We start from the raw sequence: 14,782 nt of genomic DNA, 5'->3' as shown, positions 1-14,782 counted from the left end.
GAATAGCTACTAGTTTATATGTCTGTAAAAAAGTGCAAATATTGGGCTGGGATTGTGGCTCAGCGGTAGAGCACTCGCCTAGCACGTGCAAGGCCCTGGGTTCGATACTCAGCACCACATAAAAATAAATAAAAAATAAAGGTCGGGCTGGGGATGTGGCTCAAGCGGTAGCGCGCTTGCCTGGCATGCGTGCGGCCTGGGTTCGATCCTCAGTACCACATACAAACAAAGATGTTGTGTCCACCGAAAACTAAAAAAATGAACATTAAAAAAATTCTTTAAAAAATTTTAAAAAATAAAGGAATTATGTCCATCTACAACTAAATAAATAAATATTTTAAAAGTGCAAATATTAACAGAGTATGCTATGTGCAAAGCATTATATGATAGGAACAGAGATGGGACGGGGAAAAGAAAATGAATAAAGAAAAGATCAGTGTTGCTCCTAAAGATTATATTAGGTACTACAAAGACATGTAAATAAAGAGCACACACACAGAGAGGAAGGAATGGATATAGACAGCTAAGCTCTGTTCACAGGATAAGTACCTGATTTATTCAACCTTTCAATTACAAATCACAAACTTTGTGTTATGCCATAAGTTATTTTGTAAAAACATGTTTTTACAAAATATTACTGGTATACTGTAGAAAAAAATAACTAATTTATTTTGGAAGTGCATAACAAAGTGGAACAATCCCATAAACTCCTAGAGAAGATCTAATGCTGAAAGTCTGAAGGAAAAATGTGTGCATGTCTACAGACATTGAGCATACACCTCTGTGCTTCTCAATTTCTCCTTTTATCCAAATAGATCCTATTTTGTAACTTGCATTAAGTGGACATCTCTCCATGTCAGAACACGGACTGATTTCATTTATTAAATAATCATAATATTTAGTTGAAATAAATATATGATCATTTATTTAACCTGTCTTTTTCTGATGGACATCTAATTTGCTTATAATAGTTTTTAGCTATTACAGAGAGCTATTGTAATAATTCTATCATATAAATCATTAGAACTAGAAATGCTCAGTTGAAAGGTCTAGACATTCAGATTTTTAATGGCTGTGGTACACTGACTTTCAGACTCACCTGAACATGCTACAAGAGAGCCCGGGCACTTCCTGCACACCAACTCACACTCACCCCTGCATGTGGCAGCACTGGCTTCATTTCCTCTTGCAATTTAAATTAATGCCAGTGCATGGAGTTTTCCTTTAAAAGACCCCTTTCAGTATTTCTTATAAGGCAGATCTGCTAGCAATAAATTCTCTCATCTTTGTTCATCCAGGAAGGTGTTTTGCCTGCCATTAAGGACAGTTTTGCTGGATATGATGTTTTTTAATGTTTGAGGATATGTGTTTATTTTTTAGTTGTAAACAGACACAATGCTTTTATTTTGTTTGTTTCCATGCGGCACTGAGAGTCAAACCCAGTCCCTCATATATGCTAGGCAAGCACTGAGCCACAACCCCAGCCCAATACAAATGTTTTGCTGGAGACTTTTCTTTCAGCACTTTGAATGTCATTCCACTGCCTCCTGGCCTGCGCTATCTCTGCTGAGAAGCCCATCATTATTCAAAATTTGATCAATTACCTTTCTCTTGCTGCTTTCAGCCTTTTTTGTCTTAACCTTTATTTTCTTTGATTAGGAGCTGTTAACACCTTGGTGTTTATGTACCTCATTTGGGGTTCTCCTCCTTAATGTATACATTGATGACTGTCATCAGATTTGGGGAGGTTTGTCATTATTCCTTCATGTATTTTTCAGTATTTTCCTCTTTTCACTTCCTAGGATTCCCACTGTATGTATGCTGGTAGGCCTAATGTTCCAGAGACCCCTGAGGCTCTCTTACCTACTCCCCTTCACTCTTCTTGCTCTGTTCTTCATAATGGATAATTTTCTATTGATTTATCACGTTCACTGATTCTTTCTTCTGCATCTTGAATCTGCTGTTGAATCCCTATAGTGAATTTTTCATTTTAGGCATTCTAATTGCATTTGGCTCTTTTTTATACTATGTTCCAATGGGATTATTTACTAAATCACTGTCACCATACTTTAAGTATTTAAATAGCTTCCTTTATTCTTTGAGCATATTTAAAATAGCTGGGCTGAAGTCTTTGTTTGCCCAATTCACCATCTAGTCTCACTCAGAGACAGTTTCTATTGACTAATTATTTCCTCTGAATATGAATCACCTTTTCCTGTTTCTTTGACTCATAATTTTTGTTAAAAACTGGATGTCTTGGGCTAGGGATATGGCTCAGTAGTATAGGGCTTGCCTAGCATGAATAGGGCTCTGGGTTCAATCCCCAGCACCACAAAAACACACACCAAAGCTGGGTATCTTAGAGAATATATTTTAACAACTGGATTATAACTCTCCATGTGGGTTATGGTCTACCACGCGGCTTGCACAGTGGTTTCATTAATGAGGCTCTAGGCATTAAGTTAGTTAGAAGAGATCAAAATAAAACACACAAACCAGTACCTTATTTTACATTGCTAGGTCCGAGACGGCTCGCCTCCCTGGTTCCCTCCTCTAACCGCCCAGCAGGGCATCGAGGATTACTCTGGGCTAGCAGGAGAGAGAGAGAGCAAACACGCCTGGGAGTAGCCTTTTATTTGGGGGACAAGAGATTCAGGGGAGAATTCCATCCAATGAAGGTTGAGGGGGGGCTGCACTCCAAGGTCAGGGTCAGTGATTGGGTCCCCGGGGTCAGTGGTCAGGCACACCCCCACACGGATGGGCTCTCTCATCAGGAAAGGGTCGGGAAAGCTCCGACACAGCCAGAGCGCCTCAGGCCCTTAACGGGAGTCACCCAATCACGTGTCAGAATGCCTCTCCACATTATGGGTTTTGTTTGCTTGTTTAATAATCTGCCTGGAGTAGATCTAAAAGTCTGTCTCCCTTTCGGCCTCCTGGTGTGTAGCTACTTGATGTCTTTACTCAGTTTCTTTCTCCCCCCCCACCTCACCTTCTTTTCTTTCTCTCTCTTTCATCTTTTGGTACTGGGGACTGAACTTGGGGGTACTCTATCACTGAGCTACATCCCCAGTCCTTTTTATTTTGAGACAGGATCTCACTAAATTGCTGAGGCTGGCCTCAAATTTGTAATTCTCCTGCTTTGGACCTCCCGAGTTGCTGGGATTATAGGTGTGCTCAACCACCACTCTTAGCTCTACTGTTTCTTTTATTTTCCTTCCCATTTCTTGCTCCCCCGCCCCCCCAACCATGGATTGAACCCAGGGGTGCTTAATGACTGAGTCACATCTCCAACTCTTATTAAAATATTTTATTTAGAGACAGGGTGTCACTAAGTGTCTGAGGCTGGCTTTAAACTCATCATCCTCCTGTCTCAGCTTCCTGAGCTGATGGGTTATAGGTGTGCACCACCACACCCAACTTTGCTTTTTTTTTTTTTTTAAGCATAGCTTGCTGGGGTTGTCTCCATGGCCACTCATCTTTTTTGTGATTAGCCAATGACTGGTTAAAAGTTGTACATCTTGAGCCTGCTAGGCTTCCAATCTCCACCCTTGGAGCTGTACCAAGGCTAGTAAATGCAAAGTCAGGCACTTTTCAGGTTTCCCCAACTTCTCCTTTCTGATGGAGCCCTCTTGCATCTCCTCCATACATCATTCAGCTTTCAATCAACCAGGGGTACACAGACAATATTACCTGCATGTGTGCACAGACTTGTAAGTCAGCCAGGGGTATGTGGACATATTCTCTAACACTTCTCTAACCATCTCATCTCCCAAAATGTTAGTTTTGGGCAAGTCTGCCAGTTCCCTCAGACTCCCTCAGTGGCTTGCCTCTTTGTTCACCTGCCACTGAGATCCCCACCTCTGGACAAGGGCTCTTCACTTCCTGCTCCAGGCAAGTGAGTGCACACTGGCAGCCAACCCCCACCCTGACAGAACCACCAGGTCAATGAAGGAGCCCCAGGTAAGAATGTCAGACCCCCACTGCCTCTACCTGAAGTAGAAGTTTATACCTGAAGTAGAAGCTTAGCAGTTTCTCATGGATAAAGGATTCTTAATTTGTTTCTGATTGATTTGAATTCAATCTCAATTCTCAATAGTTTTATTTCCAGAGCACTAACATTGTTGTCTTTGACATGTGTCTGATATTAATGTTGTATTTTTTTTCTTTTGGACCAGGGATTAAACACATGGGTGCTTAACCACTGAACCACATAAGCAGCATTTTTTACTTTCATTTTGAGACAGGGTCTCACTAAGTTGCTTAGGGACTCGATAAGTTGCTGAGGCTGGCTGTGAACCTACGATCCTCCTGCCTCAGCCTTTGGAGTCACTAGGATAACATGTATTCCCCACCAGTCCCTGCTAATGTTGATTCACCCCATCCTTTAATTTTCTTTTTTAAATTTTTTTAGATATACATGACAATAGAGTATATTTTGGCATACATACATGGAGTATAACTTCCCATTCTTGTGGTTGTAGAGGATGTAAAGTTACACTGGTCATGTATTCATATGTGAACATAGGAAAGTTATATCCAATTCATTCTATTGTCTTTCCTATTCCCATCTCCCCTTCCCTACAGTCCCCTTTGTATAAACCAATGAACTTCTATCCACGCAACTGTAGTATCCACATATCAGAGAGAACATCTGGCATTTGGTTTTTTGGGATTGACTTATTTCACTTAGCATGATAGTCTCCAGTTCCATCCATTTACCAGCAAATGCCATAACTTCATCCTTCTTTATGGCTGAGTAATATTCCATATATACGTATATGTACCACATTTTCTTTATCCATTTATCTGTTGAAAGGCACCTACGCTGGTTCTATAGCTTAGCTATTGTGAACTGTGCTGCTATGAACATTGATGTGGCCACATCACTACAGTATGCTGATTTTAAGTCCTTTGGTAGGACTCAGGATATAGCTCATATGCACAAGGCCCTGGGTTCAATCCCCAGCACCACCACCAAAAAAAAAAAAAAAAAAAAAAAAAAGTCCTTTGGGTATATGCTGAGGAGTGAGATAACTGGGTCAAATGGTGGTTCCAGTCCAAGTTTTCTGAGGAATCTCCATACTACTTTCCAGAATGGTTGCACCAATTTGCAGTCCCACCAGAAATGTGTGAGTGCACCTTTTCCCCCCCACATCCTCTCCAACATTTATTGTTACTTGTATTCTTGATAATTGCCACTCTGCCTGGAGTAAGATGAAATCTCAGTGTAGTTTTAATTTGTATTTCTCTATAAGTTGATTTTTAAAGTAGAGATTTTCTGACTTCTTACTGAAGTCCTGACTGTCCTTGGCTACTTTTAAATCCTCTTTCTTCTTCAAGGGTATCACATGATGTGATATTGTGAGTCATCACATGACACTATAAGTCAAATGTGAGATTAGAAAGGAGAAGGGGACTGGGGATGTGGCTCAAACGGTAGCGCGCTTGCCCGGCATGTGCGGGGCGCTGGGTTCGATCCTCAGCAACTCATAAAAATAAAAATAAAGATGTTGTGTCCACCGAAAGCTAAAAAATAAATATTAAAAAATTCTCTCTCTCTCTCTTAAAAAAAGAAAAGAAGAGAAAGGAGAAGGAACATCTTTACACCCAGCTATCTAAGCTGTTATACTATGCAATTCTAGGTCTGAAGACAGTTTGTTTGCCTCACATCTTATCTTAGGACCAGATGCAGGTCCTACTTTCAGTCTCATCTGAAAGAAAACTGTTTGGCTGCTTTGTTCTCCTTTCCCACATTCCCTCCATAGCACCTGAAGTCATCCAGGAGGGCTGGATACCAGATTGCCCATAGCCTTCTACGTTTATTTGTACATGCAACTAAAAACCCTTCTTTATTCCTTTGACGTGACAGTTTCTTTGTTATAGAAATGGTTCATGCTGCTGTGCCTTACCCTACAAAACCTGGAAAATCCCACCTGTCTCTTGCCATTAAGCCAATAGGCATTACTGTTACTGTTAGTCTCCTCCCTCTTTGATAAGAACTCAGCCCAAGAAAAAGCTAAATATAGTTATCAAGAAAAGGCAACATTCAAGAATTTCTGACTGAGTTCCATGATCATGCACCTCACAAAACTGACAGTGTTTGCAGCATTGTTGCTGTGCTGACACTGTAAATCTGTGACAAAGTATTTTTTCCACACAATCTACCCTAAATTAAATGCAATTTCACTTATGAAACTTCTTAAAATGCTTTTCTTTATCACAAATGTCTTCAAAAGCAAATGGCTTCCCAAACTAGGTAAACATCATGTCATGTTACATTTCCCATCCATTTCCTCAACTGGACAGGCATGTGCAAAAGGAAAGAGCAAGAGCGACCCCAACAAGGAGTGGAACCAACTAAATCCAATCCAGCTGAGCACACACAGGGTCCTGGCTACAAAATAATCAAGCACACCCACTGCTCCCTGTGCTCAATATCTGCTCCTTCCCAGGACAAGTAAGGCCAATAACACCACAACTTCTAAAGTGCTCAGAGCCGGGCACGGTGATGCATACCTGTAATCCCAACCTCTTGGAGACAGAAGCAGGAGGAGCCTAAGTGTGAGGTTAGCCCAGACAACTCTGTGAGGCTCTGTTTCAAAAAAATAATAATAATAATTAAAAGGGCTGAGATGTAGCTCAGTGCTGGGGTGCTTACCTAGCATGCTCAAGGTTCTGGATTCTATCCTCAGTACTGCCAAAAAAAAAAAAATAATAATAATAATAAATAAAGTGCTTGGATAAGAATACTTGAGGAAGGTGAAAATGCTACAGATGATGTCTCTTCCAGACAGCAAGAGGTTTCAAATAACCCCAAGTCTCCTGGAGCCAGCGGTCCATTACAAGCAGAGTTCACTGATAAGGGGGTACTGATTACAAGATGCAATCCAATTGCAAGACAAGACAGGGCTATAATCTAGCACTGCTTGGGAGGGAAATTAACCTTTTTGTTTGGTGTTTTAATTAATAGCACAACCTGACTGCAGTTTAAAAAGCTGCATCAGGAAAAATAGCCTCTTTTACTGTTCCTCCTAGATAGATTGTACACAATGGAAGTGCTATTCAAGCCAGATAGCTGGAGTCTTTGCAGGTGAAACTTGGGTTTGTGATTCATTTTGTTTTCTCAGTGATGGCATGTCAGATACAAACATCACTAATGGATTTGGGTTTTCCAGTGAAGGTGGTTAAAGTGTAAGGGGTCAGAATGTAAAATTGTAAAATGATGCAGTAGTTGCATATGACCTATGTGCATCCTCCACACACCATTTAGAACCACCCAAGTCTTCTAGTGTTCTTGAGGGACAAACAGATTTAGATGGCAGCATACCACCCTGCCCCATTTCTCAGAAGTTCCTCTCCCCTTTGGTTTAAACTCACATCTCTGAATTAATAAAAGTATCAGGTTTACATGGATAGTAATCGTCTCTTTTCTTTTTTTAATAAGATGCTGATTCTTAAGAAAAGAACATATTCTACCTGGATTATGGAAAGGGAACCCCTGACAGAACCATTCCATAGGTTCCATGCCCATGGATTCAACCAATTGCAATTAAAAATATTCAGGAAAGCTGGGTGAGGTGGTACATCCCCATAATCCCAGCTACTCGGGAGGCTGAGGAAGAGGACTGCAAATTCAAAGCCAGCCTAGAAATTTAGTGAGACCCTGTCCCAAAATGAAAAATAAAATGGGTTGGGATGTAGTTCAGTGGTGATAGAGCACCTGCCCAGCATGTGCAAGGCTCTGGGCTCAACCCTTAGTAGCAAAAAATAATTTTTTTTCAGGAAAAAAATTATGTCTGTTAAACATCTATTTACATAGCGTTTACACTGTATGAGGCAATATAAGTAATCTATAGATGATGTAAAGCATACGGAAGGATACACATAGGTTTTATGCAAATACTATCTCATTTTATATACTGGACTTGAGCATCCATGGATTTTGGTATCCAAAGAAGGTCTTGGAACCAATACCCCAGGGATAGCAACAGACGACTGTGTGAGAAGATGCTTAGTGTTATTATTACATTAAGGACAAGTAAACACTTGCCAAACCCACTAGGGAGTACTTAGACACAAAAATAATAATGCTGCATTAAACATACAAAAAGATAAAGGAAAATAAAATGTTAAGACCTAAAAAATTATGGTTCCAGAGGCTCAAGAGGCTGGGGCTGGAGGATTGCAAGTTTGAGGCAAGCCTCAGTGACTTACTGAGGTCCTAAGTAACTTTTTTTTTTTAAATTTTAATATTTATTTTTTAGTTATTGGCGGACACAACATCTTTGTTTGTATGTGGTGCTGAGGATCGAACCCCGGCCGCGCGCATGCCAGGCGAGCGCGCTACCGCTTGAGCCACATCCCCAGCCCGGTCCTAAGTAACTTAACAAGACTCTGTCTGAAATAGAAAATAGAAGAGCTTGGGATGTGGCTCAGTGGTTAAGAACCCCTGGGTTCTATTCCTGTTACTAGGGGGAAAAAAACTTTAAAAATAAAATAATATTGCTGAGTAACAAAACAAAATGCATGCATAGTACACATAAAATATATACACATGAATATATTCTTTGCAGCACTATAATTGGAAGAGTTTGGAAACAATCTGAAGTCCAACAGTACATAAATTTCTAGTTAAACTATGGTAGATCCATATAATAAGATCCTATTGAAGCTGCTGAAAGTTCTTTATGTTGATATGTGGAAAGATCCCCAAGAATTAATTGCTGAATGAACAAAAGAAAAATCAAGATACAGAGCAACACCCATAGTATGCTAACATTAATTTTTAAAGGTAAAAATACAGATAATGTATACAATTATATACAAATATATTCATACTTGCTTGTATATACATAAAAATGTCTGAGAAGATACACAAGGAATTAATCAAGAGCTGTACAATAACTGGGCAAGGTGGGGTTGAGAGGAATACGGGATCTGAGCAGACCTGGGAGTGATGGTGAGGACACAATTCACTGTGGATCTTTCTGTATCTTTTGATTTGGGGGGCATGTACATATAACTCATTCCCCGGCTTTTAAACACACACTGGAAGGGCCCTCCCTGAGAGCAGTCCTCTCCCAGCCTCGTGCAGCACCTGAGTCTAGCCACTAGAGGTTGAGAATGCACTGCTGGGACTGGATCTCCTTTAAAAAATCCTGAGTTCTTGCTGCACGGGAGAACTGGGCCAAGGCTAGATGGCCAACTTTCAGAGACCATTACTCCACCCTGGTTTTGTACAAACTGGGTGGCCTAGCTGAATTTTCACCCTGCCCCAATATTGCCTGTCTTTGAGGACAAGATGTGTACAAGCCAGAAGATCTTCTTCAGGTGGGCTTGAAGACAGCCACCAGAGTGACTGCCAGACCACCTCTGACTTCATTATAATAAAAGATGTGACTATCCTTTCCCTTTCTTAGCCCATCCCTCCCTCTCCTTTCTTTTACCTTATATCTATAACCTCCTGACCCCCAAGCAGTGGGAAGGTGATTTAGGAGTTTATCTCCCACTTCCTGTTCTTGGTCAAGAATAAAATTCTCCTTCCTCCTCAACTGGTGTTCTTGATACTCGTTCACAATTCCAAGAGGGAAAAATTACTGAGCAGACTGTTTCATCCACACTCTTCCCCTAAGTGCCTCAGCTACTGACAGTAAAAGCTCAATTTGGAAAGAATGAACTAGGGCTGGAGGGCTAAGCAAGAGGTCTCAGTCATGTGGTTCTTTGTTGTAAAGCCACATAAGTCAGATAGGAGAGATTACCTACCTATGTTGCTTTTACTACAGTCCAATCATGAGTTAAAAAGCACAAATAAATAGTATGAGAATTCACCTTACAAATGGATGTATTCCAGAAGCTAAGCTGTGGGCAGTTGAGCAGACCCTTAACTCCTAGGAGCAGAGAGAGAGGCTGGTCCTGCCACCTGTCAAGACAAACTGCACTCAGAGTCAACACGCTTTCTGAGTATAAAATATAAAATATGCTGGAATTCTAATCACTTAAAGGGAAAAAGCTTAACACAAAGTAAATTTAGTTGGAGAAGGCTGAGGAGGTGAACAACACTGTAAAAGATTCTGGGAACACCTTGCAGATTTCAGAAGCTCTCATTTTATCTTTTTTGGGTCATCTAGTGCCTCTTTTCTCGAGGATATGCACATGCTGCTAAATGCTGTTTAGCTGTGATTAGGGTAAGTTTTTAGCTCAAAAGTAACTGAAGCCAGTGCGGTGGCGCATGCCAGTAATCCCAATGGCTTGGGAGGCTGACGCAAGAGGAAGGCTGGGTTCAAAGCCAGCCTCAGCAACAGCGAGGTGCTGTCTCTAAAGAAAATACAAAATAGGGCTGGGGATGTGGCTCAGTGGTCAAGTGCCCCTGAGTTCAATCCCTAGCAACCCCCCTCCCCCCAAAAAAAAGTATACTGAAAAGAAATGAGTGGAGAGGAGAAATGAGGAGCAATAGAGGTAACAGAGGACATGAGAAATCCAAAGAGGGGACAGAAGGACATTCCCCAGTGCCTCAGCTACTGAAAGTAAAAGCAAGAAAGCTCAAGAGTGAGGAAAGGCTGGGGAGGGAGGGAATCCCCCATAGTGAGGACAACACTGTGACCAAGTTCCACGTGGGCCATCTGAGGGCACCCTTGGCCAAGACATCTCAGCTAGTGTGTGGGCAGAAATACCCACTGGACTTCCATATTTACAGAAAAATTCCAAAATGGGAATAAAATACCAAACTACAAACCACTAGAAATGCTTTTAAAGCCATGTTAACAGAGAAAAAAATCTACAACAAGCACACACCCTCTGCCATCAGAAATGGCATGACAGAGTGTGTCATTTGATATCCAGAAGTAAGGAAGGAAAGGCTGAAGGAACCCTGCTGGGGTTCCTGCTGTTGAAGTTCAGTGGACATCAGCAAGGTCCCAGGCAGCAGCACAGTGTGACTCCACACACAAAGATAATCAAAGTAATAGGGATTTCAGGCCAGGGCAGGGAGAAACCTGGGACAATGGCATGGATGATTCGGTGTACACCTCAGGAATAAATGTTTTATGATCACATTAAAGCCGTGTGTGTGTGTGTGTGTGTGTGTGTGTGTGTGTGTGTGTGTGTGTATCTCTGAGAAATGAGAATTATCATGGAGCACAAGCAGGCACCTGAATAAGAAAGTTAATTAAACCACTGGCTCATTGTTGCACTTAACCAGGACAAGTATCCACTCTCCTGCTGACCCAGTTTTTTTCTGTTAAACATTTTTCTAAGTAATAGATGTGCAGTGAAAGCTCTGCTGAATCTCCCGAGTTTACAGAGACAATATGCATGAGCCTATGGGCTGTTTGATGAACACCATCAGGGTTATTAGCAAGATCCTTGGCCCTAGTGTCAGTCAACAGCGATGCCTCCAGATGCTACTAGCAAAGCCAAGGAGCAGGAGACAGGGAAGCCAAAGGACATGCAGAGGAAAGGGGAAGAAGGGAAGAAAAGTTCAAGGGTGAAAACTGAAGTAGCAGGGTCAACTGAGCAGGGGACACACATCAGAGGCATTTTGATTTGCTGTATTTTTACAACAAATTGGTAAAAACACACTTTGGGACTGCCAATGATTTGTTCTTTGTGATTTTACAACAAACTTACTAGTGGTTCGTTTTTGAGTTTATGTTTTGAAGTTACTATCACAATGAGTTCAGCAAAGAAAAACTTTAATTTGTCCTACTGGAAGAACACAGTGTCACTGACAGACAGACACAGAAGTTCCTTTAAAAACCAAAGGGGAGCCTAGGACAGTTATATCCAAGACTGCTCTGTGGGGCACTTGAGGGTTCCTTCTGCAAAAGACAAGAAAAATCAGATGGGATTAAAAAGTCTGGAGTGACCTCATGCAGTTCTCTTTGTTGTAGAAATAAACAAGAAATTCACAGAGTTACTGTTGGCAATTACCAATGGTGAGAGGCTCAGCCTGCTTAAGAATGGAAGCCACTGAGTCAAGGCCTCCAGGTCACATGGGGCTGCCCTGTTAGTGAAGCTGAGGTCTGGGGAAGAGAAGTTCCTGGGATTCATGTGCTTCTGAGGACCCTTGCCAGGAGACAGTGCAGTGCGAGGAACACTCTTTGTAGCAGAACTGCTGGAAGGAGGTCGTGGTCAAGGTTTCATTGGTGAGGTATATGAAAGGAACAGCTCTTTCAGTGTGACGAAGACTGGTGTGTCTGTTGTACTGGACAAGCTAGAAATCATAGAAGAGGATGACAATGGCCCAGTGGACACCATGCAGGTTGAACTTCCTCCCCTTTGGGAAACAAACTCCAGAGGTTCTTTAAAGGTTGGAGAACTATAGAATCTGGAAAAATTATATTCTGTGATGTTTTGCCAGGAAAAGAGAGCTTAGGACATGGATAACCTTATTGGCAACTGGGATGGAGAATGTGACGGAGTGCAGCTTTGCAGTTTTGCAAGTATGGTATTTTAGTCAGCTTTTTCTTTGCTATGACTAAAGGTCTTGACCAGCACAATTATAGAGGAGGAAGAGTTTATTTGAGGGCTCATAGAGATCTTAATCTATAGAAGGCTGGCTCCATTTCTCAAAGCTTAAGATGAGGCTGAACATCATAGCAGAGCATGTGGCAGAGGGAAGCAGCTCATATCATAGTGACCAAGAAGCAGAGAGAAAGACTTCACTCAACAGATACAAATATATACCCAAAGCCATCCCCCAATTCCCATCTCCTTCAGCCACACCCTACCACTTCAGTTACTGGGGATTAAATCACTGATGGGGTTAAGACTCTCACAACCCAATCATTTCTCCTCTCAACCTTCTTGTATTGTCTCACACGTGATCTTTTGGGGGTCACCTCACATACTAACCATAACATGGAAAGTACAATTCTCTTGCACATGAACGATATCATCCCAGATAGTATGACAATGAAAAGGAGACCTCCCAAATTTGCCTTTATGTCAAGAAGTGTTGGGGACAAAAGTTCATTAGACATAATAAACCAAAGGCTACAGGTTGAAGAAGACCCTGCAAGTCACTAACAGACTTGAGACATTCTTCCCCACTCTCACAACTCCATAAACTTCTAACCCAATGAAAACAGATTTCACTTTCAACCATTCAGCCTGACAAAGACACCCAATGCCAATGGAAGCACTGGTCACAGTCTGCAATGGGAGAGCTAAACAATGCACCTGTCCAAGAGAGTCTGCCCTTGCCCATATCTTCTGGCAACTCACATGATCTAGAAGTGGGCTTGCTGGCTAAAGTTAAAGACAATCCTCCCTTCTGTGGGGTAACTCATTGGACTGGTCAGCTGGACTGGAACTGGAAGATGAATATGCAGGCTGTGTAGATGGAACCTTTAGGGCACTTAGTATTTCGCCCATGCTCTGAAGAAGGCACTAATGGTTAAGCTTAAGAGCTGCAGGCCTGACTCTAGGTTTGCATCCCTACAGCCTGTTTCCAACCAGATCCAACACTATAACTCTTTAGCCTTTGAAGGCTTCTTAAGTGAAGGAGTATAAGAAAATATTCCGGGCTGGGGATGTGGCTCAAGCGGTAGTGCGCTCACCTGGCATGCGTGCGGCCCAGGTTCCATCCTCAGCAACACATACAAAACAAAGATGTTGTGTCCGACGAATACTAAAAATTAAATATTAAAAAAATTCTCTCTTTAAAAAAAAAAAAGGTGATCATCTGGAACATTTCCAGGGCTCACAGCAAAAAAAAAAAAAAAAAAGAGAGAAAAAAAAAAGAAAATATTCCACCAAAAATGAAAAAAGATTTAGAGATAATGATTGGAAATAAGAAAGGTATCCAGGGTCATTACAATTCTTGTTACTTAGACTCAACCTCATTCTGCTTATCTGCTTTTGGTTCTACTCTACACATTTACTTAGACCCAAATAAAGAATGATGTAGAATACAATAGTGAAACTTAAGAGCTACTGAGGACAGAAACTGTTAATCTTCTGAAAATATATGGATATGTGTGTGCCACAAAAATTACTAAACTGAGAGAAATATTTTAAAAAGTTGAGGCTGTATCAGGATTTACCTCGAAGGAAAAGATCCTGAAGAATTCTTAAATATCCTGTTTTATCTTAAGGATGGAACTATTATCAAAAATTAAATTGGGAGATCAAAAAGTAGAAGACTGTTACTTCTATCCCATTGTTTATGGGAAAAAAATGAGAAAATTGGAGTTCCTACAATCTAGCAGTTGCTAGAATAGTCTTTTATCAACCGTATCCTGAAATTTGCAGAGGCACCATCATGTTTGATTATCCAGATGCATCAATTTGGCAAAGACTTTAAACTATATTTAAAATGTTTCCTTCTCTGGAATTAAATATAACAGATTTACTTGAAGACACTCCCAGGCAGTGCAGGGTCTGCAGAGGGCTTGCAATGCATGAGTGTTACGTAAAACCCACAAACCTCAAGTCCACCTTCATCCCAAGAAGTTGAATCACAAATATAAACAAGTGTTGCTTCCTCAAAATATACCTGCCTGGGAATGAGACTTCCTTGTCTGAAGTCATTTGCTGCTGTCTGCATAGGAACAAGCAAGCCACTTTGATGGTTTAGTAAAGTATAGGGAGGACGATTCTGCCTGGCTCTTCTTGGAAGCATGGCTGATCTGGATAGTGGTCAGACGACTTCAACATTCCCAAGTGACCCCTGCCTGGAGGTGGGAGCACAGTTGAAGATGTCTCTGGAGGACCTACCTTCCTTGGACTCTAGGAGAACCCAAGGCTATGCCCGAAAATCTCTCTGTGATGCAGACATGTG

At 41.4% G+C, this 14,782-nt stretch overlaps 1 protein-coding gene and 2 pseudogenes across 3 annotated transcripts in view; 2 read left to right on the top strand and 1 right to left on the bottom strand.

Annotated features, from left to right (window-relative positions):
- Window positions 1-14,782, bottom strand: part of PACS1 (phosphofurin acidic cluster sorting protein 1) — a 140,415-nt gene that overhangs the window by 69,641 nt on the left and 55,992 nt on the right. The gene's annotated exons all lie outside the window — the stretch shown is intronic.
- Window positions 11,387-13,026, top strand: LOC308635132 (ubiquitin carboxyl-terminal hydrolase CYLD-like; annotated as a pseudogene). Its single transcript has 3 exons — window positions 11,387-11,474; window positions 11,826-12,445; window positions 12,862-13,026. The product of its transcript is annotated as a ubiquitin carboxyl-terminal hydrolase CYLD-like (transcript).
- Window positions 13,087-14,458, top strand: LOC308635126 (ubiquitin carboxyl-terminal hydrolase CYLD-like; annotated as a pseudogene). Its single transcript has 2 exons — window positions 13,087-13,498; window positions 13,729-14,458. The product of its transcript is annotated as a ubiquitin carboxyl-terminal hydrolase CYLD-like (transcript).

Source organism: Spermophilus citellus (genome assembly GCF_964194105.1).
Source record: "Spermophilus citellus genome assembly, chromosome: 2".
Lineage (NCBI taxonomy): Eukaryota > Metazoa > Chordata > Mammalia > Rodentia > Sciuridae > Spermophilus > Spermophilus citellus.
Note: the sequence above shows the minus strand (reverse complement) of the source record. Positions and strands in the feature narration are given on the sequence as shown.